The sequence below is a fragment of the Ammospiza nelsoni genome, chromosome 3, assembly GCF_027579445.1.
Source record: "Ammospiza nelsoni isolate bAmmNel1 chromosome 3, bAmmNel1.pri, whole genome shotgun sequence".
In the NCBI taxonomy this organism is placed as follows: Eukaryota; Metazoa; Chordata; class Aves; order Passeriformes; family Passerellidae; genus Ammospiza; species Ammospiza nelsoni.
This window is the reverse complement of record NC_080635.1, coordinates 30,434,842-30,456,237: the sequence shown is the minus strand read 5'-3', so window position 1 is coordinate 30,456,237 and position 21,396 is coordinate 30,434,842. Positions and strand designations below refer to the sequence as shown.

Sequence of the window (21,396 nt, the reverse complement as noted above, 5' to 3'; positions counted from 1 at the left end):
TTCCAAATGGGGACTTTCATGACAGACAGTTACAGGCTGGGTGTGGATATAATATGCCATGGACAGAAAAGTACAGGTACTGCCTTTTGCCAGGGACTTATAAAACCGCATCTGTAGTTCTCCACAGTTTCCTCCCTGAACCCCTTGGAGGAGTTTTCTATTAAAAATGACAGATTCCCCCCTGCCAAACTGCAGTTTTAAATCTACCTAGAAAAACTTTTAGATTGTTCATTCCATAAATATCTCTTGCAGGCTGTCTGACGTCAGAGGATTTGAGAGAGAGGCTGGTCTGAAAGTGAAAACAGCAGCAGTTCCAGTCTCCCTCTAACAGCAGTGCCAGCGAGAGGAGCAGTACAGGCATCTCTCTGTGTGGATTACGGGACTGCAGAACAGGGAGGATCCGCGCAGACACACGGCTACTACAATGTAAGTGCAGCTGCTGCAGCAAAGCTCCTCATGTTTTTGCTTGTTTTCAAGAACAAATCCCTGCAAGTACTGATTGTCTTTCTTTCTTATTTTTTTTTTTTTTTTCTCCTCTGAAATATCCTGAAGCCAGCTTGGCAGCGTGCACAATTCAGGTTTAGTTTGATTGCTTCTCCCAAAGGTATCCAGAGGGGCTGACAGTGCAGGCTTTTGCACTCTTCTGTATGTGGATGGGGGTGACAGGGGATGAGGGAGGTCTGAGGAGAGCAAGGTAGGGATGGTCATATTTTTAGAAGACTACAAAATTAACTAAAATTCATGTTCTGGTAGCAGGAAAGGAAAATCCCAAGCCTTAGGCAAAAATTAACTTCCTTAAGCAACTCCAAAGTATAGGATTTCTTTTTTAACTCTTTAATTCCTTGTCATATTGTGCACCAAGCAGTTCCTCTTTCCATATGAGGATAAGACAGGCAATTCCTTGGCCCCTGACAATGAAGTCCTGTCCCACTCTGACAGGCTATTGGTGATAAAAAATACTAAAACAAGTGAGGGGACTCTTGGCTAAATCTGCCAAATTTAGCACCTCGAGCCTGTACTTGTTTGATACTAAGGGCTCTCCAAAGAACTCTACTTCTGCAGAAAAGAGGTGTCTCTCACATCTAAAACCTAGATGTAACAGTGTCATACATTAACAAGTCACCTACTACAAGGAGAATTTCCCTGCAGATACTGATACAGCACCTGGTCCAAGTCCAAACTAAAGGTAGTGATTCTTAGTAATTTTTTTTATACCTCTGCAGTCCAGAGATTCCCAAGCCTACTTCATAAGAAGATGATGTTTTCAGTGGGGCACACAGCTGTATCTATTTGCAATTAAAATTCAATGCTGCATTTAATTAACCTTACCTCCTCTGAGATTGAAAATATCCTCACACCTGGGTGACTGTTCATTCTTCAAGTGGAGAAGGGAGCAGTTCTGGGGACAGCTGTGTAGGCAGCTGTCCTTTTCGTTGGCATCTTCTCTAATGAGACCCATGACAGAAGCAGCTTGCTTCCCCTGGAACAGTTTGAGGCCTCCTGCATGAAGATGACACACTTTGCAAGCACTTGTAACCGTAGGAAACTCTTGGCCAGCAGGAGCATTGTTGGCCTGTGCAGTTGCTGGAAGGAGAGATGATGCCCTTGAGCATAAACAGAAAGCTGGGCTGAGGAGCAGAAGCCATGTGAATTGCACAATGCGGGTCCCCATGCTGTTAGCAATTGGCTTCAGCCAACAAGCAGAGTCACAAGAAAGGCCGCTGCAAGTCAGCATTCCCTGCATCGGTCTGTTTTGATAATGGGAAAAGTCTGCAAATACTTTTCCTCTTCAGGGTGGCAGAGTGGGTTATTGGGGCAGGGAGAAGGCAATAAAAGAGGAAAATTGAGGACTGAAAGGAAGGAGGGTTACTGGGATCTCCACTGTGTATCAAAATTGAGCAAGTGTAGTTAGCTGTGCTGGAAACATTTGCAGGTTGATGTAATCACTGTGCTGGCTAATGTGATGGAGATACCCTTTACTGGGCAGGTGGTCAAGGTCTAATCCCCACTAAGGGATGCCATGCTATGCAAGTAATGAGCTGGAGAATAAGAAGCGGTACGGATGAATGTGTAAGGATGTGGGAAAAAAAAGCAGATCCTGCAAGGATCTCAAAAAGCAGATCTTTCAAGGATGTAGTTTGGAAGTGAAGTCTTCAGACTTGGAAGGAATCATGCTGGGATCTGAGCTACTTTGCTGTGACATATCAGAATTTTTTCCTCAATCCCATTTATTTCTTACTAGATTTTGTTTCCAGTGGGCCTAGCAGCTCCTTTTCCAAGAAGCTGCTTTTTTTCCTTAACAAAAGCCTAATCACTTTGGCTGGCAATGTAAAAGAACAAAACTTCTTAAGGAATGTAGTAACTTGTTAGAAATCTTAATGCCCCAATAAAAAATTGAGAGCTGTCACAGCCAAGGCAAGTGTCTGGAGCCACAAACACTTTTTACCTGTTTCAACAGTTAGTCTCTCTGAAGTACTTAAGGACTCATATATTCAGAACTGCTGAAAGCTGAGAGGGTAAGAAGAGGAACTAAGGAGGAGATAATTCCATATTTGTTTTCATCTGACTGCTTCCTGTCTGTCTCATTATTCCTCTCTCTTTCCTTTGTCTCAGCATCCAATAGGTTTGCAACAGTACCTGTAGGGGTTTGCAAGTCTGGAAATTCCCTGTAGACTGTCAGTTGCGGTTCAACAGGAAAGTTGCACACTGAGTGGAAGGCTGGGAAGAAAATGGGTAGAGAGGTATTGATCTGGTAGGACATAAATTCAGTTCCAATGAGAATGCATGGGTTTTAGCGTCCTTGAATTTGGATGAGATTGTACTAGCCAGGAAATTGCTAGTTCAACTATGGATGGACTAACCCTGGAAGCAAGATTAAAAAAACACAATATGAACAAGGCAGGCATCTTTTCAGTTTTGTTTTGTGGAACAGAAAGCTATTGCCTGTTGCAGCTTATGACAGTCAGTGTAGCCCTGAGGTTTTAAAAGTCTATATTATGTGTTACGAAGTGAGGTCTCATGGTTTCACAGAGCTGAGTAAGCAAATTCCCTGGATAGCCTAGTGGCTTTACCACACCATATCACTTGTCTGCTGCTATCACTGCTGGTTTTTTTTAGTTGTGCTTCTTATGTGTAGTTCTGTTCATCCTGAAAATCAGTCACAAAAATTTTTCTTACCAAGTACAGATATGAGTTGCACTTACTACACTTCATTGACAGAGAGGCTTATCAAGAGTTGAATAGCATCTTGAAGGGATCTCCAAAATTGTTTGGGTTTGCTCCATCTGCTTTAGTCAATATAAAATTCCCCCAAGGTCTGATGGTATCCGAAAAACCCATCTAGTCCCTCCAGGCCAGCCATCTGACTTAGAGATTGAGCAATCAGGGGACACTATTTCCTGACACAAAGGGGAAGGATGTGTGGGAGGCTTGGCTTTCAGCACTTTAGTTGCTGTGAATTTTCAAACCTGGGTCAGTCCTATGGAGAGCTGACCCTCTCTCCCTTCCCTGCCCTTGCAACCCCCAGGCAAGCACAGCGTGTTCCTATATTAAAGGAAAGCTGACTGCTATTATTTTCATTGGATGAAAGATTTTATGTGTATTTTCCCATGCTTTTTGGTTTGTTGATTATTGACAGTGGTGTCTCATGTGGCTTTTCCATTTGCCAGTTGTGATTCCTAATATCACATTCCTTTGAACTCAGGCATGTGCAGAAAACTGGTAGTTTTCAGTACACATACTAACATGCAGTAGTATGAATAATTTATCATATTTCTGCAATTCCACTTAACAATGACGTTACTTCTGTTTGGCACAAGTCTGTTATCAGTTCAAGGAATTGTTATGTTCCAACCTGAGTGACCTGAGACACAGGGAGTGCAAGTCAGCTCTCATCTAGTGAAAGTTTTCTGGAGCTTTGAATGGTTCAAGAAACTTACTCCATGCTTCAATTCTAAGTCCAAGTAACATCAGAACTTAGTACAGAGAAACTGAGGCCCAAGTTGTGCAAAGTAACCTGTAATTTTGGCTCTTTATTTTTAGTGTCTTTTAAGACACCAAGAGACTCAAAAATTGAGGCAGCCAAAATTATAAGCTGTTTTTGAAATGCTGGCTGAGGCACTTGGGCAAATCTACAGAGTGCATTTGATTCTGCTCACATACTTCTTACAGCAGAGTAACTCTCTGAAGGTCCATGAAACTACTGAAACTACTGCTGGTTTACAGCAGTGGAAGGCACAGACAAATGTGTCCTATGTTGCTGGAAGCTTCCATGAGCTCTGGTGTGTCAGTTCTGTCTTCATGGTTAATTTCTCTTGACAGGATGTTCCCAGCTGTGATTTGCTGAGAACCACGAAGGCACATGAACACATCACACCCTGGGCAGTGCTATTGGTAGAGTAGCCTCAAACCATCTTAGTGCTGTGTGTTGTTAAATGGGTACCTGGTGTTGGTTAAACAAGCTTTTCCTTCCCTGAGGCTTTGTGTCTGGTTTATATTTTGCTCAACGTTCATGCTCCCTTTAGATATATATTTTCAGTTTCCTACATGGTATTTCAACGCTTGAAATTTTGGCTTCTCTGGTGATCTCTATGGTGTCAGATAATGTCTCCTAATAGTAGGACTTTACTAGACACAGGACAAAATCTATGGTGACCAGTGACAGGACCTGAGGGAATGGCCTGAAGTTGTATCAGGGGAGGTTTAGATGGGATATTAGAAACAGGTTCTTCACCCAGAGGGTGGTTGGGCACTGGAACAGGCTCCCCAGGGAAGTGATCAGAGTACAGCCTGGCAGTTCAAGAAGCTTTTGGACATTGCTTTCATGCACATGGTGTGACTCTTGGGGATGGTCCTGTGCCGGGCCAGGAGCTGGACTCAGTGATCCTGGTGGGTCCTGTTCAACTCAGGATATTCTGTGATTCTGTAACATGGAGTAGCAAAACTGATCAGGAGAAGCTCGGGGTTTTTTGATTTAGTAGAAAAGTTATTCTGACAGTATGGACAGTATGGCAGGCTTTCACCAGAGATGAGGCTTTTCTGGAGTTAAAGATTCCTACTTCAAGTAAAAAGAAGGAAGTAGATAAGAAAGGGATGAGATCAGAAGACTTGCTGGAATTCAAGGAATGGGAGCTGGAGATCAGAAGGATGTGTTTAGACTGTGAAAATGGAAATAGAGGTAACCTTGACAAACTGAGAAAAACCTTGGCAGCAAGGAAGAAATAGGCTTCATCCCTGAATAACAAGTGTTTGCTGACTTCCCAGTAATAATTGCTGAAGTTGGTATTTCTGCTAATGAATTTTGAAGTTCACATTTGTTTTTGTTGGAGAGTATTTTTCTCTTCACTGTGTCCCAAAATAATTAAAATTCAAGCAATGTATGTGCCAGCCCAGCTCTTCTTTGAAATGGGGACAAAGCTGATTTGTGAGACCCAACAAGTCTATTCTGTCTCTCTGGTATAGGACTTTTATAAAGGAGGCATAAACAAGAACTCCTTTCAATTGTTTTATAGCTTTTATTATTCAAGGCAGTGAACAAGCCTGATTTGGGGGGCTTTTCATATTGTTCGCTGTTTGGAGGGACAATCTTTTCAGCTGCTTAAAGAATTGGATTAATAAGCTGTGAAGACTTAAGTGATAGAAACTTGTACAGTCCCCTGTTCCTCTTTGAAGAATATGATCAGGTCCAATTTAACATTATAAGATCTGACATGAAGATGTGTTCCCAGGACAGGTTCACAGAAGAAATACACAAACACAGACACAAAAGAGAAGGAACATTTCTGCCAAGGAGCACAATTCAGGTTGGATTTATTGTGAAGAAATCATGCAAGTATACCTTTGAAGGTTTAAGAGCACATGGCAATATTTTCTTCTCCTAAGACAAAGCTGTGGAAGAGGTGAAAAATCTTGGAGGATGGGTCCCCTATTAAACATGATAATCTGGCTGTACTCCCATCTGCAAGTCCTAAACTGAAAGGATTGAACAGAGGTAGGATCAGACTATGTGTGGTTTTTAATATGCTTTCCCTAAATATCTGCAACTGACCTTTACTTGGAGAAATGGTACTGGTTTAGATGGACTTCTGACTCTATGTGGTCCATTTTATATTTCTGTGGTCTTTGTGAGAGATAACAATGTGAAGATCCTCCAATGTTTCAGCAGTCATATTTGTAAGATGTTGACTGAGGAAGCTGACCAGACATATCATAAACCTCCAGAAACTTATTCATATTTTGGATGCCTTTAAGTGTCAACAATGCATGTGAAGAAACTATACCTGCATTTTTAGCACTGTCTGTGTCTTCTTGACATTGAAAAAAGAGACCAGCATCTCTGCTGGTTCCCCAGTTGAAAAGTAGATTACAAAGAGTGACAATTTTTCAGAAAATATTTAACTAGCTAACCTTTCTCTAGTTATTTTTAGGGATATTTTGTTTTTTCTTTTGCATTTAAATCTTTCTTAAAACATTTCAAACAGGCATACTCATCAGTAGCATATTCTCACTGATACTTTCGTAACTAACAAATATTTTGAGTTCTTCCATTTTCCGGGAAAGCTCAGTGCTTTAGAAATATTAAAAAAATTAGGATTTTTTAAAGTAAATCATGCTGGTCTTTAAAAATCATTAATCTCTTTGCATGCTCTTGGTCCTGCACTGCCATCTGTTTTCTTTCAAATCTCCAGAAGGCTGTGACAGAAATACATGGGAATCCATGTTGTTCTTCATCAGCCTGCCAATTCTGTTCCTTTGCTTGTCAGGTCAAAGAAAACAACCTTTTCAAGAAGGAATGAAACAACTGGGGAACTGTTTAAGCATCTTTGTCTCTGCTGATCCTTGGAAAGAAGTTTCCTGGACTCTTCTAGAGGTGTAACACGATTTCCCTTTAACATAAATCCATTGTTTCTCCCTAGTGTGTTACAACAGTCCATTCCCTCTGAAAACATGTAGTCAATAAATCATCAATACAGCAAGTTCTGTACTTTCCATTGGTTTAAGATCAAGCCCTGAATGCTGTGGGTATTGCATGACCATTAGTCAGATTGTTCCTGATAGAGCTGGGTCATGTCAATGGTCTGCTCCTATTTGACCAGAAGTTAAATGCTGAGAATATTTTCTTGTCTGCAATCATACACTGTATAAAAATGTGAGGATAAACCACATAGATATAGCAATTTAAAGTCTGCAATTTATTGTTTGCATTCAGCACTTTCATCTGAAAAATTTCTAAGCACTTTACAAATATTAATGGATTTAGCATTTTTGGAAATTGAGGCACAATTTTCTCAGAAGCCTACAAACTAATGAGGGTCTGTCCTGTCATACAAGTACTCTCACTGCGGGTAGGTTAGACCCATTTTTTTCATACACCTTTATGTCTTCTGAAGTGTTAGTGTAGCAAAGCCATGGTTACTAATTAAAATATTATAACATTATAATAATCATTATGTTGTTTTCAGTCTTCTGTCTATAGACAAGCCATATATTCACCAAAATCATATTTCTCCCAGAATGCAAGAATGTCACCCTATTGCAGAGTGGGTACTTCTTTCCATTTTTACTCCCTCCCTCATATCTTCCCAGAGCCTTTAGTTACAATCTCTCGTTCTTCCTACACTGCACACTTAATTTACGGTTTTGCCTGTATTGAAACTGTGGAACTTAGGTACTGCTGATAATGGTTGTAAGAGAATTTCCCTACTGGGTGGAATGGGTTTATTTGTTAGATAAAACAGCATACATCTGTAGGGAAAGTTTGCCAGGATATCATTCTTCCTTACAAGCTTTAGGAAATGGAGCCATCCACCAGTGCAGACAATCTTGGTTTTCTTACTGAGTCACTGACCATTAAGCTGGGATGCCTGGACTGTGAGTACCCTCCTTAAATCCATTCGGCAGAATCATGACCCCCCTCCAGGCAGGTGACCCCCATCAGCATCTGCACAACAGATGAAAGAAAGCAAGATCTTGACCAAACATGAGGGGACTTCAGTCCTTTGCTACTTTTGCAGCCGTGTATACAGCGGGAACCAATTAAACTGTTCCTAACAGCTGAGTGCGCAGAGAGACAGTTGGTTTTGTTCTCACTTGAGCTCTGATGTGTCAGCATCCTCCTGCACTGTTATGCAGGGATAGAGTAATAACCATGCTAGGGCCCTGCCAATATGAACTGTCTTCCAACTGTGCCCTACTGAGATATGAACTTGGCCTCTTTGCTTGTTTCATACTTTTACTGCCCTGTGGGTCAGGCGTCCCAATGAGTGAATCTCTCTGGCTCTGTTGTAGAGGCCCTGAAATGTGTTGCCAATGCCAGAAGTACAAAGCTTGACCTCAGCCTTTCATCGTCAGCAGGATTCAGGCAGTCTGCGTGAATGTTACAAAGTCTTTGGCACTCACCATTGCTAAGTTATAGGGAGAAAAACAGATGCGTTTTCTGACTGAAAATTTCTGACATTTTCCTTGGGGTCCCATGAATTGTTTTCCAGCTGTGTCTGGACTTATCTAGAATAGCTTCATGTACCTGCTGGGTGACATGTGTTGTGCTATAAATGCCCTACTGTGTCCTTCATGACACATTTTCTGTTAAATCAGAGGCAAAATTTAGCAAGTGACTCCTCACTGTCTCATCCCCTGCTTACTTTCAGTGGTGATGTTTAGGATGTCCACATATATTGGGACATCTCCAGGGGCCCCTAGTCTTTCTGATTTACACATCTGTTAGTGTAGCTAAGCTACTGTGGAATGGGAACCTTACCTAAGGAAATACTGTAAATACAAATTACAGTTGACCTATCATAATGTAGTAACATTTTCATATGGTATCACTGTACTTTTATCAAAAAGCAAGATAAGATTGTCACTTCATCAGTTCTGAGAATCAGTTTTTTAATTACTGGCTTTGATTTTTGCAATATACGTCAACATACGATTCAGATTACGTGCATATCAATATTTCGGTTTTTTTTCTAATTTTGACATAAATAAAAAGTTATCTCTAGTTTTATGCATTTTTATCCATAGAGTGGACTAAATTTTATAGTCTCTAGAATCAGTTAACAGAGGTCAGGGAGATGATCTTATACTTCTGTACAATGAAATACCTAGTTTGTCATTGTCAGCTGCTTTAAACAAGAATGAGAATTGCTGCCTCACTTCAGACTGGAAAACTTATCTAATTGTTTCCCATTGGTCACTTGAAAAGGCATATGTTAATGTGTGATAGTTTTGGAATAAATGTGCTGTGGAGACCGCTGGACTACGTGTCTATTACACAGTTGTCTGTGATTGTAGGATTGTAGGAAACAGGATGTGATGACCTTGTAGTCTTACCCTGCCATGAATGCACATGAACCAGAATCCAGCTGACCACCCCACAGACTCTGGTGACACGTGGGACTGCAGCAAATTAAAATGGAAGCAGATGGTGAAAAAGTACCCCCTGTGTTTTGCCTTGTCTTTCTTTGAGGGGCGTTGCCTGAAGTCTTTGATCCGAATAGCCTGCTGGGGAAACATGTCTCTGAGCTAGGCTGAAACAACATTGGGAACACTGTCTACAGTTCTGGGTACTCAGTGATAAGTGGTTACACAGTGGAGGAGAGAGATAGGCAACTTTCATTTTACTTTGAGCCCTTTTTAGTCATGGTCTCTTGGGATTCTTGAGGTTCTTCAGGACAAAACCTAATTCACAAAGAAACTAGAGGGAGTTGAACAGTTTGATGCCAGACAGGGGGCCAATGCCTCCAGAGAAATGGGGAAAACCCTTTAACTTTCATTAGGAATTCCTTCATTGTAAATCTTGGGCTTGCTTCTGCTGGCTGACCAGGGCCATTAACTTGGGGTATGTGCTTTTCAGTGTATTATCTATCTCTTTTTCTGCTTGCAATGGAACAACCAAGGATGCACAAAACTACAAGGTTTATTTCTTAGGTTTTCTGTACAGACTGTGTGAGCTTAAATCTATGAGCTCTCTATGTTCCTATATTTGTTGCATTTGGATTTTAAAGCTTCTCACCAACATTTTGGAGTCCTGTTTCTAGGCCTGAATTTTGCCATTTGATGTGGATCATACACACTGCATCTTGTGATGCTATCAGGGTGGGAAATAATGGGCCCTGTAGCCTCAGTGAAGCTCACAGAGAAATTCACACATGGGTGTCACAGAAGCAGTTTTCCCAGTCCTGTGATATTTAGCCTAAAAAATATCCATGTAGAATAAGATGTCATGCTGGATTTGTTTAGTAGCTCTGGGCTTCAGTTATCTCTGAACATCCCATGAAGCTTTAGGGTCACAGCAAATGCTGTACTGCTCCTAGGCAAATGCAGCCAGACCGGAGTTTGTTCAGCAGTCATTGTGCCTGGCTTTTAAAACACCAAGCTCACGTTTACATATTCACTGAGACACACTAATCACCACATTATACCAGCGTCTGTGTATCTGACACACCCAGTGATTTGTTTGCAGACTTTCCCACACCCTTGGAGTTGCTACTTCTTAGTTTGGATCATTTTTGCCGTGTCTGTGTCAGGTGTCTTTTTCTCTCCAGATATTTTTAGGTGCAGCTGATTGCAGCAGGTCGAGAGGACAAGACAAGTCTGCCTTTTGCAGCTCACCTGTGTTGCACCATTAGAGAGCATTAAAGCAATCAGGGAACTGGGCTGATTATTGTAGGCGCCTTCCAACTGAACTGTTCTAATTTTACTTCTATTCTACTCCTGCTTATGGAAGGTTTTTTGTTGCTGTTGTTAGGCTTGGTTTGCTTTTTTTAAACTTTTTTTTTTTTTTTATGTGTGGCTTCTACCCATGCATTTACCATTGTTCATTCTTTTTGCCCTCCTTTCTTCATGCAGCAGAGAAATATCATAGCACTGAGGATCCAAGATGGGCATAACTAAACCTCACCACACTGAACCACTGGGCCAACAGAGGCCTTTTATATTCTTACTGTCATTTCGTACAAGGTTTTTTTTTAGATTTCTTCTTTAAATGGTCTTTCTAATGTGTCAGAAATCTGTGTGGTTATGTTTATCAGTATTTTATGATTATTTTGCCTTGTTTGACATGTGTCAGCTACTGAAGGTTCTCTACTGTAAAATGCCTCAGAGGTGACTAAGCGGCTCCTTGTCCTGCCTGCTTTGCTAATTGTGTTGAGCCAAGTGGTATCTGTTGGGTATGCAAGCATGGAGGGTGAGGAAGGGCTTTGTCAACTCAAGGAAACTAATGAGTTGTAGGAAAGAGCTATGATGCTGGTTTGGCCAATAATTACAGGCTGCAGACTTCACAGGTCCCAAAAGCTAAGCAAACTCCATCTTGCTTAATACTTTGGTAAAATACTGAAGGGTATATGTAGCAGTGCTGATCACGTATCAATTTGGAATCAGGTCTAAGAACAAAATCTGGGGAATTTCATATTATGGGACATCAGAGTTTCTTGTCTGTGCTCCTCAGTGCTTTTGAGCGCTAAACTAGTAATCTGTGAGGAAAAAATACAACAGTTTAGACTATCAGAAAACATAACTTATAAAATAAAGTAACAATTTTGGTCAGTGCTTTATTTGGTTCAGCAATATACATAGTTCTCGGATACTTATGATTAGGTACACTAAGAATGGGACACAGCCTAATATAATGGACTTTGATTTTTAGTTTCTTTTTGTTTTATGGTTGCTTGTTTCTGCTTCAACACAGATTTTGAACAAATTATCCAATTCCAAAAATTGTTAATATAGATGGTCCCTTGGACTCCTCTGCTCTGTGTCTGGGAGTTGGATTCTACTGGTACAATTGCATTATAACATTTACAAAAATATTTCTTATCTTTTGATGCTTCAGTTTTTGTGTTAAAAATGTATATAATTTATGATGCAACCCAAAACACCACAGCTCTAACAGATTTTGGCTTTAGCCTGTAGGGCTTGGGGTTTTTTTTCAGAACTGGTGAGCATACACATCACCAGCTGACTTCAAAAGAAATTGTGGGTGCAGAGGCATTCTGTCATTTGCCCAGGGTCACAGTGATGGTCAGGATCAAGCTCCACAGGGCAATTCCTGGATCCAAGTAAATAAACACACATGCCAGACCGGTAGATACTTCTGAGCTGTGCAGGGATCTTGTGTAGCTGCACCTTTAGAAGTGGGTCTTGATCAGATTTAAAAGCTACACTTTTATAAAGAAAATAGCTATTGCCACCGGTGCAGTGACAGCAACTACCAGGTGAATAGGAACTATTGTACACCATTGAAAGTGTCTTTTCAACTGTAATGGTTGTTTTTGAAGTATCACAGCTTGGGAATTGCTTGGAATGCTCCTTCTCTGTTGACTTGACCTACCTGTTTCCAAAGTGTTGAGCCAGTGCTTCATTTTTTATCTCACCGTGACTGACCTTGCACCAGAGATGTGTGTGAACAATGCAGCAAGCCCTGCTGGTTTTGGTGGTTATTTGGGGGTTTTTTTGTGTTTTTTTTTTGTTTGTTTGTTTGTTTGTTTGTTTGGGTTTTTTGTTTGTTTGGGGGTTTCTTTGGTTGTTTTTTTTTGGGGGGGGGGGTTTGTAATTTTTTTTTCATATCCGCTGCAGTAAGTTTAAGGCTTACTAGAAGATTTAGCAGCTATATAAAGCAGCATGTTGGAGTGCCATCACAGCCGCATTCTTCCTTATAGTGTCAGCTGAATTGGCTGTGGAGTCCTGACTGCACCTTTTCACAAAGTCCATGAACTCTCATTAGCACACTCCAGTGGCTGGGGTGCAGTATGCTGAGCAAAACCTCCACATACTTCAGGAATAATGTAATCTGGTTTCTTGTCTGAGGTCTAAATATGATTTATCTAATAGTGATTTAGAACTTAAATAGAAGCAAATCTGGAGAAGTGGGCTAAATATTTTTCTCATTTAGCTGAGTTGTCTAAACACTGGGGACTAAGAGCTTATGCAGAACCTTCTAACACTGAGTGAGTCAGGCGTGATTATCCCTCTTTTAGAGAGTGCAGAGTCAGAGACATGAATTGGCTTGCCCATGCCCACACAGAAATGCACAGGTAATGTCAGCATTACAACTTGGTTACTCAGAAGTGCACAGATGTGCAACATGTATCACACTTCTTCCCACCCTAAGTGCCATAAAGACTGCTTAAAAGGTCATACTCTTATCTTATTAACTTTTCTGAGTATGGGTTTTCTCTTTCATTTTGATTTTCTGTTTAATATAAAAATAATCACAACTAAGCAAAGTATTTCAACATGTACATTTTCATCATCATTGAAAAACTTCAGTTCTTTGGATCTGAAAATGTTTGTGCCTGTAGAACATTCTTTTATTGACTCTTCTGGGTAACCTGTACACACTGGTGAAAAGTGGGAGAGAGCATATGAAGATTTTTCAAAAGTGATTGAAGAAAATTTTCCTGGCTCTACAAAGCACAATGCTGAAAATGAGAGGGCAATCAATTTAAATGAAACCAGTAAGTTCTAAAGGTTCAGAAAACTTCAGGTTGATGCTGATGCTGAGATTTGGGTTTCCTGTCTCTTGACAATTTACAAATACTTTTGTCTCTCCCTTAATGCTGGGCATAACTGTTTGTGTCAACTTCCCTGTGTCCCAGAGTAGAATCTGCAGGCCCTTTCCTTTAAAGCTTTTGGAATTTACATAACCCTGCAATTGTAGCAATGCAAAATGTGGCTCTGGTTACAATAACAAGGGTTTAGGGAACGCAGGGAGAGATTTCAGCAGCAAAGGCATAAAAGTAAAACAAAACAAAACTCTACATGCTGTTTTAATTTTCAGCAGCCACGTGAGAACTGTCCTGCAGTTCCTGGCTATAAATAAATCTCTGCCATCATAGGAAGACAAAAATCAAAACAGTTCACATTCCTTCCAAATTTTCTTAAGGTTATAAAAAATAAAGGAATGGTAAATATTTCAAAAGTAGAGTGTGTCTTTGCTAAGGAATGTCAAATTATTACTCAAGGGGGTTGATATTTGCATTAAGTAAAGAAATTTGGCATTAAACCTCTCTTTTCCTGCTCCATCTCTGCCAGGTCTTTTAAGAAAACCACTTACGACTGCGTTTAGAAAGTTTTCCAGGCAATGCTTCTTAGAACTCCATGCATTCACTGCCTTAGTATCAGCTGAGGCAGGAACTTCCTTTGAGATGAATGAGCATTACACAGAAGTATGACTTCTTGTCAGATGTTACATCCCAGTTCTTTTGCATGGTGTGTTAGGAAGGTGGAGACAAGGATCACTTCATTGCATAGTGAAATGCTATGGCACTGATAGATGCAGATGTGAATACAGAAGCAAACAATGCTCACACCAAAAGCAACACTATAAGAAGAAGCAGGCCTGCTTGATAAGTAAGATTAGAGTTATTACATGTGGCCAAACAAAGATTTGATCTCCTGTTCAAATCCAGTTTTTTCATCAGAATGAAAAATTGTTACAATTGCAAATGTTCTAGGACAAGCTACCTCACTTTTAGACTCAGGAGTGAGAAGATGTAATGCCACGTGAATTGTGTGACTAAGGATAGCTCTTCAGGGATTTTAAGGACAGACTGAATCATGAAATGGTAACAAGGACATGAATGGAGATAACCTTTAACAGAGAGCCCTAGAGTAAACAGGCCCACATGAGGGTTTCTGTACGTTGATGAGGTGAAAAGATTTTGTTGAAACTTCTTTCTCAGAAGATGGTGATGCCTTAAGTTTTAGCCAGTCTAAGGCAACAATAGAGATAAAAGTCTACCATGTGTAAGTGTGGTGAAATCCCAAGCAGTAGGACTGGAGACTATGAAAGAAATATCAACACCAGCAGACTGGGAAGGAATTGTGTTATCCAGGGAAACTGATTTAAATTGACCCGGAGCTGTGGTATTGATTTGACTGGGCATGAGGTCTCCCAGAACAAGATATATTTGAATTTCTGAGTGCTCCCTAAAAACATAGGAAGGAAAGCTGCAGCAGAGGAGGAGTCTGATGTTGCTGTGAAAGGGTTCTCCAATTATAGGACCTGTTTCACACTACCTCATCATGGTGATGGACCATAATACAGCTGAGAGCTTGTGGGAAATAAACCAGAACTTTGGTAGATGTCTGTTAAAGAGAAAAAAAATGAGTAAACACACACCTTCTTTGGACAACTGGAGGAGGCTCATGTCTGCTGGAAGAGCAATACCACAGAGCACAAGAGCAATACCAAGACCACCTCAATGTCTGCTGGAAGAGCAATACCACAGAGCACAAGAAACCCAGGAGGTTTTTGGAGTGATGACACTTTCCTAACACAGATAATGGTTGAGCTGAAGAAAAGAGTCACTCTACTGGACCAGGCATTTACAAACAAGGAAGAACAGACTGGGGGTGTGAAAGTTAAGGGTAGCTTAGGCTGCAGTGACCATGGGATGGCAGAGTAAGGATCCTGAGAGGAGGGAGCAGTACAAAACCTAGGATAACAACCTTAGAATTCAGAAGAGCAGACTGTGGCCTGATCAGGGACGTCTTTGAAAGAATTCCACCAGACTTGGCCCTGGCAAGAAGAGAGGTCCGTGAGAGTCCAGTGATTTTCAAGGATCACCTCTTTTAAACTCAAGTTCCTTGTGATGAGCAGGGAATGAAACAAAAGTGTCAGGAGGCACATGTAGGTAAGGAAAGAGCTTCTAACTAAATAGAAAAGAAATTTTACAAGAGGTGGGAGTATGGTCAGGTGGCTTGAAAGGAATGTAGAGTCACTATCTGAATGTGTGGGGATGGGATAAGGAAAACCAAGACCTACCTGGCCTTGAGTCTGTCAAGAGACGTACAGGACAACAAAAAGGGTGTCTAAAGGGAGATCAATTGCAAAAGAAAGAAGAAGGAAAAAGCAGACCCACTGTTGCATAGTCTAGGGAACCTGGTGGCAAAGGACACAAAAAAGGATGAGATGCTCAAGTCTTTTTCACTGTAATCTTCACTGGAAGAACTCACCTTGAGAAATCCTGTGCCTGTCAACCTGTCAGCTACTATGTATGGAGTAAGGAACACTCATCCTTGATTAATAAGAATTGGATTAGTTAATATTTAACTGAACTGTACAAATAAACAAGTAACCACACAAATAAACCTGGTACCACACAAAAATGCTGAGGAAGCTGTTTAATGTCAATGTGAAGCCACTCTTGATTAGCTTTGAAAGGTTATAGCCACTGGGGGTGATTCCTAAGGACAGGAAGAAAGTAGTTGTTATTTTTATCTTCAAGAGGGACAAGAAAGGTTGTCTGGACAGGGTGGGGAGCCTCCTCTCAATCTCTAGAAAGGTGAAGGAATACACTGTCCTAGAAACCAATTCCAAACATATGAAGGACAAGAATATGAACAGAAGTACTCAGCACAAATCCATAAGGAGAAATCATTCCTGACCATCCAAATAGCCTTCTATGATGAGATAAGGAGAGACTGGTAGGTGGTCTTTATCTTGACTTTGGTAAGGCTTTTGACACTTTTACATAATGTCCTTATTGACAAACTGATGAACTATGGGCTAGATAAGTGATTAGTGACATGGCTTAGTAGCTAGCTGAGCTGCTGGGCTAGAAAGGTTGTGGTCAGCAGCAAACAGATCAGCTGCAGGCCCCACAAATAGATTATCCTAGGTTTAGTTCTGGGATACAAAACTGTTTAACATCTTCATGAATGGCCTGGGTGATGGGACTGACTGTACCTTAACCAAATTTGCTGACAACATAAAACTGGGAAGAAAATTGATAGACCAGATGGTTATACTGTTGTTTGGAGGCATCTCAACAGGAGTCTCATGGAATTCAACAAAGGAAAATACCAAGCCCTTTTCTGAGGAGGAAAAGCCTCATGCAGCATCACAGGCTGAGGCCAACCAGTTGGAAAATAGCCTTGTGCAAAATGACCCAGAGTTCAGGTAGACAACACCTAGAACCTGAGTCTGAATGTACCACTGTGGCAGACAACAGCCTTGGACAATAAACAAAACTGTCAGCAAGTCAAAACAAATTATCTTTTCTCTCTGCTCAACATCTGGAGTGTTGTGTTGAGCTCTGGGGTTCTGCAGGGCAAGAAAGATATGGAGAGAGTTCAATAAGGGGCTGCAAAGATGGTTAAAGGACTGGTATATCTGACATAGGAGGAGAGAATGAGAGACTTGCTTATCAGTATATATGAATACTTGCTTATCAGTATATATGAATACTTGTTGATGTGAGGAGTAAAGAAGATGGATCACGACTTCTCTGTGATGCCCAGTGGCAGGATGAGAGTTGATAGGCACAAACTGAAACATAGTAAATTCCATTTAAACATAAGAATAATAATTTAATGTGTGTGTGATCAAAACACTGAAGCAAGTTGCTAAAAGACATTATGGAGGCTCCATATGCAGAGATACTCAAAACCCGACTGGAGGGGCTCCAGGCAACCTTCTCTAGTGTACTCCTCTTTGAGCCCAAGGTTTGGAGGAGATGATTGCAAGAGGTCTCATCCAGCTTTATTTGTTCTGTGCTCTGTGATACCTAATTGTTTTTCTTATGGCTGAGTCAAAGCAGCTCAAGAATTGTGATCGTAGCTGGCACCTAATATTTCGGTCCAAGTACTACTTGTGATGGACCGTCCCACATCTTAAAATAAGTGATACCAGAGCAAAAATCAGGAATTGTGGTGGAAAGTTTTTGTGGAGTGGGGAATTTCTTCCTGTCTTATATACGGTTCGAGGTTGGGTAGAGGAATTCACTCTTTTGTGATTCTAATGGGGCGTCTTTCACCAGTATCAAACACTTACAGGGGCTAGGAGAGAGGAGAGAGAGACAGAGTGGCCTGAATTTTGCTGATGTTGATAGCCCTGTGTTAAAGTTGATACTGTTACTTCATGGGGTTAATGAGGGAAATCAAAGCCCTGGTTTTGTTATCCCCCAAAGAATACAGTTTCTATGAATAACCTTAAGGCACACATGGGGAAATTGACAATTCTAATGATGTTTCTCCTAAAGCAGTTTAGTTAAATACCATGGGAAGCAAACAAGGAAAAGGTCACCTTAATGGTATTTCCTAAAGTGGCAGTACAGCAGCATTTGTGGAATGTCCTGGAGCACACTCATTTGGCTTTAATAAAAACTAATGAAAAACCCAACAACAAGAAAATTAGCTGAATGATAAAAGCAAATAATTCAAAACAGATTTCCTTATAAATCCTGGAAATCATCTGTTTAGAGCATCTCATAGAAAGAAGACAACACCGATAGTTCTGTACCATCTGAAAAACATCTTTTATATGTTAATCACACTTGTGCAGAAAAAAGGTGTTTCTTTTTCTTTATCAATGATCACTTATGATCCCTATACTCAAAGTTAATGTATAGAGTAACAAATTAATTTGTCTGCAGTGCAGTTGCAATCAGTGTTGAAGATGTAGTGGAAAATGTGAGATATGCATATTGGATTTGATTGTAGCATATATTAAGAGCACTGCTGAGTGCTTCAGTGAAGACAACTCCTGCACTGAAAATAAAAGAGACCATATAGGAACCTCTATACATATTTCTTCTGTAATTTCATTTGAAAGTGAAAAAACATTGGAGATGCCTTTTATATTGAGAGAAAGCTAAAAAGAACTATTTATTTGCAATTGTTTCTCTAGACTACCATCTCTGCAGTCAAAGCAGCCAAAGAGGGGCTCTTCCTACACAGTGAGGACCTGAACTGAACAGAGACCTACAGAGAGAGAGAGAGAGAGGAGTGAGTCAGAAACATCTCAGATCATCCAGGTTAGTACTGATTTGCATATGGGGAATGGAAGAGGAGCAGAATACCACGGGGAAAAATAGCTATCATTTTGTTTTCTTAAACATGTATGATGTGTCCTACATTCACCAGGCAAGAGGAACCTTCTGCATACTTCGAGGTGGTAAGATGGTTTTTCAACTTTAGAGCAAAGTTACAGCAAACAGGGCCTCACAAGCCCCAGTAAAGCAAAAACAAAGTGTGTTTAGAAGCAGCACATATCCTAATGGCATAAAAATTGTAACCTCCAATCCGATCTGTGTCCTCACCTCATCACCATTTCAGCAGAAGACAACTGGTATCTAGGCTCTACTACAAGAGTTAGTCATATTACTCTGTCTGAGGGCCAACATATTAACTTGGTTTAGATTCTAATTACAGTCTAAACTGGAGGCATTTCTTGTAAGTTAGTAAATAGACTTATTGGAAATGATAGTTTAGTAACATCCTTCATTTTATGCTCCTTCCTTCCTTCCTTCCTTCCTTCCTTCCGCCACTTCCTTCCTTCCTTCCTTCCTTCCTTCCTTCCTTCCTTCCTTCCTTCCTTCCTTCCTTCCTTCCTTCCTTCCTTCCTTCCTTCCTTCCTTCCTTCCTTCCTTCCTTCCTTCCTTCCTTCCTTCCTTCCTTCCTTCCTTCCGCCACTTCCTTCCTTCCGCCACTTCCTTCCTTCCGCCACTTCCTTCCTTCCGCCACTTCCTTCCTTCCGCCACTTCCTTCCGCCACTTCCTTCCGCCACTTCCTTCCGCCACTTCCTTCCTTCCGCCACTTCCTTCCGCCACTTCCTTCCGCCACTTCCTTCCGCCACTTCCTTCCTTCCTTCCTTCCGCCACTTCCTTCCTTCCTTCCTTCCGCCACTTCCTTCCTTCCTTCCGCCACTTCCTTCCTTCCGCCACTTCCTTCCTTCCGCCACTTCCTTCCTTCCGCCACTTCCTTCCTTCCGCCACTTCCTTCCGCCACTTCCTTCCTTCCTTCCGCCACTTCCTTCCTTCCGCCACTTCCTTCCTTCCGCCACTTCCTTCCTTCCGCCACTTCCTTCCGCCACTTCCGCCACTTCCTTCCGCCACTTCCTTCCTTCCGCCACTTCCTTCCGCCACTTCCTTCCGCCACTTCCTTCCTTCCGCCACTTCCTTCCGCCACTTCCTTCCGCCACTTCCTTCCTTCCGCCACTTCCTTCCGCCACTTCCTTCCGCCACTTCCTTCCTTCCGCCACTTCCTTCCGCCACTTCCTTCCTTCCTTCCGCCACTTCCTTCCTTCCTTCCGCCACTTCCTTCCGCCACTTCCTTCCGCCACTTCCTTCCTTCCTTCCGCCACTTCCTTCCTTCCTTCCTTCCTTCCTTCCTTCCTTCCTTCCTTCCTTCCTTCCTTCCTTCCTTCCTTCCTTCCTTCCTTCCTTCCTTCCGCCACTTCCTTCCTTCCTTCCGCCACTTCCTTCCGCCACTTCCTTCCGCCACTTCCTTCCGCCACTTCCTTCCTTCCGCCACTTCCTTCCGCCACTTCCTTCCTTCCTTCCTTCCGCCACTTCCTTCCTTCCTTCCTTCCTTCCTTCCTTCCTTCCTTCCTTCCTTCCTTCCTTCCTTCCTTCCTTCCTTCCTTCCTTCCTTCCTTCCTTCCTTCCTTCCTTCCTTCCGCCACTTCCTTCCTTCCGCCACTTCCTTCCTTCCTTCCGCCACTTCCTTCCTTCCTTCCGCCACTTCCTTCCTTCCGCCACTTCCTTCCGCCACTTCCTTCCGCCACTTCCTTCCGCCACTTCCTTCCGCCACTTCCTTCCGCCACTTCCTTCCGCCACTTCCTTCCTTCCGCCACTTCCTTCCTTCCTTCCTTCCGCCACTTCCTTCCTTCCGCCACTTCCTTCCTTCCGCCACTTCCTTCCTTCCGCCACTTCCTTCCGCCACTTCCTTCCGCCACTTCCTTCCTTCCGCCACTTCCTTCCTTCCGCCACTTCCTTCCTTCCTTCCGCCACTTCCTTCCTTCCTTCCGCCACTTCCTTCCTTCCGCCACTTCCTTCCTTCCGCCACTTCCTTCCGCCACTTCCTTCCTTCCGCCACTTCCTTCCTTCCGCCACTTCCTTCCGCCACTTCCTTCCTTCCTTCCGCCACTTCCTTCCGCCACTTCCTTCCTTCCGCCACTTCCTTCCGCCACTTCCTTCCTTCCGCCACTTCCTTCCTTCCGCCACTTCCTTCCTTCCACCACTTCCTTCCGCCACTTCCTTCCTTCCGCCACTTCCTTCCTTCCGCCACTTCCTTCCTTCCGCCACTTCCTTCCTCCCTCCCTCCCTCCCTCCCTCCCTCCCTCCCTCCCTCCCTCCCTCCCTCCCTCCCTCCCTCCCTCCCTCCCTCAGTGGTTTGGTCTATTAAGAATTTCTGCATCCAATTTGTCTATGAAGCCTAATTTCACCTAGTGTCTCATGATTTTCAGTATCATTTTTATTTTTTTCTCTTAGCCTTGCAACAGTCATTTACAGAGACAAAACAATGTGAACCTTTTCTTCCCATGGTATTTGCACTTTATGTGAAGCAAGGCTGTGAAGTCTCGTGACCCAGTTCCCTACTGACACCAGCTCTGCAGCAGCATTTACATGAGTGCAGTGTGAGTGTGGAGTGTGGCTGAGTTAGGAAGATGCC

At 42.1% G+C, this 21,396-nt stretch overlaps 1 protein-coding gene across 1 annotated transcript in view; it reads left to right on the top strand.

Annotated features, from left to right (window-relative positions):
• Window positions 1-338: 338 nt before the first annotated feature.
• The window catches only part of DAAM2 (dishevelled associated activator of morphogenesis 2), a 204,899-nt gene continuing 183,841 nt past the window's right edge, over window positions 339-21,396 (top strand). Inside the window, exons 1-2 of the mRNA XM_059467440.1 lie at window positions 339-426; window positions 18,632-18,758. The gene's annotated coding sequence lies outside the window, so the exon portion shown is untranslated. The remainder of the gene's footprint in view (window positions 427-18,631; window positions 18,759-21,396) is intronic.